The sequence below is a fragment of the Rana temporaria genome, chromosome 12 (genome assembly GCF_905171775.1).
Source record: "Rana temporaria chromosome 12, aRanTem1.1, whole genome shotgun sequence".
NCBI classification, from domain to species: domain Eukaryota; kingdom Metazoa; phylum Chordata; class Amphibia; order Anura; family Ranidae; genus Rana; species Rana temporaria.
In genome coordinates, this window is record NC_053500.1 from 115,935,945 (window position 1) to 115,940,814 (window position 4,870).

At 45.7% G+C, this 4,870-nt stretch overlaps 1 pseudogene; it reads left to right on the top strand.

Moving 5' to 3' along the window:
- The first annotated feature begins 2,158 nt into the window (after positions 1-2,158).
- On the top strand, positions 2,159-2,294 carry LOC120919675 (annotated as a pseudogene).
- Positions 2,295-4,870: the final 2,576 nt, after the last annotated feature.

The following is a 4,870-nucleotide window of genomic DNA, read 5'->3' on the forward strand; positions in this document are numbered from 1 at the left end:
TGCTTTAAAGGGGTTGTAAAGGTAAAAAATGTTTTTCCTAAATAGCTTCCTTTACCTTAGTGCCGTCCTTCTTCACTTACCTCATCCTTCCATTTTGCTTTTAAATGTCCTTATTTCTTCTGAGAAATCCTCACTTCCTGTTCTTCTGTCTGTAACTACACACATTAATAAAAAGGCTTTCTTCCTGGTGTGGAGTGTCGTGCTTGCCCCCTCCCTTGGACTACAGGAAAGTCAGGACACTCTCTACATTGCAGATAGAGAAAGGAGCTGTGTGTTAGTGGGCGTCCTGACTCTCCTGTAGTCCAAAGGAGGGGTCTAGCATGACACTCCACACCAGGGAGAAGGCCTTGCATTACTGTGTAGAGTTACAGACAGAAGAACAGGAAGTGAGGATTTCTCAGAAGAAATAAGGACATTTAAAAGCAAAATGGAAGGATGAGGTAAGTGAAGGAGGACTGCACTAAGGTAAAGGAAGCTATTTAGGAAACATTTTTTTTACCTTTTTTTACCCCTTTAATTGATTTTGTAATGATATGCCCAACAAACTAATGTGTGATGGTCAGGTGTCCACAAACTTTTGGCCATATAGTGTACTAGGACAGGAGTCCCTGAGAGATGCTAAAAATATATTTAAGAGAAAAGGCCATGCTTAGTGCGCTTTTACTAAAAGTGAGATTTAAGTGAAGTTAAACTTTTTTTAAATTATTTTTAAAGAGGTTGTGTGGTGTAACTTAATGATTACATGTCAAGGTCACGGTGATGCCTCTGAGCCCTCCCATATGTCATGGCAGACAATGCGCTCCATGGAAAGCGTTATTCAAGATGACCTAGCACAGTGATGGCGAACCTTGGCACCCCAGATGTTTTGGAACTACGTTTCCCATGATGCTCATGCACTCTGCAGTGTAGATGGGGAAACGTAGTTCCAAACATCTGGGGTGCCAAGGTTCGCCATCACTGAGTCCTAGCACATCAGCATCAGCGGCGGCAGTATCCCTTGGACACACAGACCGGCTATGTTCGCTCAAAGAGCGAGTCATGGATAAGGCAGCAGCATTGAGCGACCCAGGGATAACACAGTATCTATCACAGTGTTTCTCAACTCCAGTTCTCAAGGCGCCCCAACAAGTCATGTTTTCAGGATTTCCCTCAGATGAAACGGTTGTAGTACCGTATTTATCGGCGTATATTGCGCAGTTTTTTCCCCTTAAAATAAGGGGGAAATCGTGGGTGCGCGATATACACCGATAGCCGCTTCCCGCGCTCAGTTTGAATGGAGCCGCCATCATATACCGAGTGCAGTACACTCGGGTACATTCGGCTAGGCTCGGCTTCGCTCGTGCTCACGCATAAACGTCACAGAGCATGAGCACGAGCGAAGCCGAGCCTTGCCGAATGTACCCGAGTGTACTGCACTCGGTATATGTCGGCAGAGGCGTTCGAAGTGGGGACTCGACTTGAGGCGCGCGCTGGAGAAGCCGGGAGGACACCACCGAGGCCGCAGACGGACGCCGGACCGGACGATGGATGCTGGGCAAGACACCAAAACTGTAAGTAATAAAATCTTATAACTTTTTTTTACAGGAATTTCGGGGCAACTTTAGGGGTGCGCGTTATACCCCAATAAATACGGTAATTACTAAGGCAGTGAAACTGATCAAATCACCTGTGCAAAATAATGAAAAGCCTGAAAAAAAGCCTGAAAACATGACATGTTAGGGCCTCTTGAGGACTGGAGTTGAGAAACACTGGTCTATCGCCCCAATCTTCTTGTGTAAAAGCATACTACTCTACACCCAACTCACAAACCGCTTACCAACAGGTAAGACCTCAGCTATGGAAGGCTGGCTGCACGTTTGGAAGCAATCCCTGCTTGGATAGATAGATGTCACGTCACACTCCAGGACACAGAATAAGGCAATGATGGCGAACCTTGGCACCCCAGATGTTTTGGAACTACATTTCCCATGATGCTCAACTACACAATGCAGAGTGCACGAGCATCATGGGAAATGTAGTTCCAAAACATCTGGGGTGCCAAGGTTCGCCATCACTGGAATAAAGGGCTCCCAGAACACTGCACAGAAGAAGCTAAAGAGAATATAGAGATGAGGAGGAACTCGCAGGGGTTTATTAACTAAAGGCAAATCCACTACTACTCACTTCTCTGCCTTTTGGCTATGATCAAGTGTAGTATATGTTCTTATCAGTTGCCAGTAGGTGGTGCTATGGTAAACGTCCCTAGTACACGGCGATGTTGAAAGGGATGGCGGTTGGCAGATGCTAAACCTGCTGGCGTGGAGGTGGAAGCCTTCTGATTTGGACAGAGAAAAATGCGGTCGAAGCTGACGGGCCGGGCCCCTGGCCTGGTGTAGTGTAGTTTACGCCCCTTTCAGTTTTTTGGTTGGGAAAGCCTGCCCCTTTTCGCTGTTATTAAGGAGAATTGTCCGGTACCGCCGAATATAATTAGATGGGAGCAATGGAGACTCTTCACCTCCGTGGGTTCCTACTTGTTCCGATACCTTCCTGACTGGGGTGGGGCTGCATCGGTCTGGGCCATCGATCAGGGTCCGTTGAAAAGCCTATGGTGATTTGCCTCTGGAGTGGCAGTCCAGGGGTGCCATAACTGCACTAGTGTTTTTACCGCCACATTTGCTTTTTGGCACCTTGCTCACGTCACCATACCACCTTTTTTAACACCTGCCTCTGGGGCCGGGCCTTTTGGCTAGGACCAGAGGAATTTTTGATTCCTGGCCAGAGGGCCAGCCATCGTATTGCACGATAGTCACTTTTTCACTCTCCCTCTTTCTCCCCCACTTTTTCCCCCCCCGTGTTCGTCACTTTTTTTGTTTGGTGTCATGTTTGTCACAGTGTGATAAGTAGGGTGCCGGTCCTCGGGCCAGCCCTGAACATCTTGGGAGTGGGTGGACATGGCCTTCTGGCTTAGTTGTTCGCCTGCTCTTATGGGGTCTCTCTTCGGGGGAGCCCCACCTAGTACTGGGAGGGTTCTGTTTCGGCAGACCTTCCAAGGAATGGGGTCCGTGTCAGCTTCGGATGCTCGGACCATGTGAGTACCTCAGTCCCGGCCTGGTGCCTAACACCCTGGGAATCGGGGTCAGGTCCTTTGTGAGGAGGACCGATTGACGTAGCACCCGTTGCAGGTTGTCGCACCTCTTTATGTGTGTGCACATTTTTTCTGCACCGGGTGAAGTTTTTTAGGTGCGTTTTGCACGCCATAGGCTTTTCAATAGAAAAAAAGAAAAAGAAAAAGCTACTCACACAAGGCAGATAAAACCAGGCATGTAAGCAAGTCATCACTTTAGCGGGTGAGATTCAATCACCGCTGTAGCTTCACCTGATTTTCGTTTGATAGAATGTCATGCAGGGATATAGGAGAGATTTATTTCAAGAATTGCTTTGCACCGATCACTTCTCATTTAGACGGATTTACAAGTGCACTTTATCAAAATATTATCTTTGGACACTTTTGCTGAAATGATTTTCACGCACTATTTTTATGTCACGGAGTTGTATTATTAATAGCACTTTATTTGATAGCACAACACAGTGATTTTACTTATCTGTATGTGGGAGCTCAGTGAGAGCTGCTGTCACGATCTTAATTGATTTTATATGGTTGATAGTTATTATTTGACACAGAGCAGAATCAATATTTCTTTTTCCATTTCATAGTGTCTGACACAGCAGGAGATAGGTGTGACGCCTATATATGGTAGTTTCAGCATATACATTTTTTATTTCAGGGTTTTATATTTTTCTTCATTTACACATGGAAGAGCCTACAAAAATCATCTTTTATTTATAGGATTTAAACTTTTTTCCAAAAGAGGAAAAAATAATCTATTGCAGTTGCTGCTCAAAGGGTTAGTTCACCTTTTCAATAAAAGGTCACAATGCATTCAAGAATCCCCAGTAGATAAAAAAAAAAAAGAAAAAAACCACGGTTTTGAAAAAATAAGCATTTTATAAATGTCATATTTGTATGCAAAACACCTAACATGAGCGACCCTTCTTGTCCTGCCTCGAAAGCAGAACGCATAGTACTTTGAGCGCGTGCCCCCAGCACTGCAGGATTGAGCGATCTCCCTTGTTAAAGCACAGCCTAGAAAACCAGATACCTTTTAATGAGCCTAGAATAAGATCCACTGGTCTGTTTGGCCACCGTACATAGCTTCCAGCAGTGTTTCGCAACTCCAGTCCTCAAGGTGCCCCAACAGGTCATGTTTTCAGGCTTTCCATTATTTTGCACAGGTGATTTGATCAGTTTCACTGCCTTAGTAATTACCACAGACGTTTCATCTGAGAGAAATCCTGAAAACATGACCTGTTATGGCGCCTTGAGGACCGGAGTTGAGAAATACTGGCTTCCAGCAATCCTGCATCTACCAAACTCAGGCAGAAAAGAGATCTCCAAATCCAGACCTAATAATGTGGCTGCAATAAGAATGTATCCACAAGTATCACAACTTTGTTGGTGCCCAGTCATGTTCCAACATGACTGGGCACCAGTGCATGAAGCAAGGTCCATAGACATGGATGAGCGAGTTTGGGGTGGAGGAACTTGACTGGCCTCAACCTGATAGAACACCTTTGGGATGAATTAGAGTGGTGACTGCGAGCCAGGCCTCCTTGTCCACATCAGTGCCTGACCTCACAAATGCGCTTCTGGAAGAATGGTCAAACATTCCCATAGACACACTCCTAAACCTTGTGGACAGCCTTCCCAGAAGAGTTGAAGCAAAGGGTGGGCCATCTCAATATTGAACCCTACAGACTAAGACTGGGATGCCATTAAAGTTCATGTGCTTTTGGCAATATAGTGTAAGGGTGCAGCTAATAGCCGACAAAT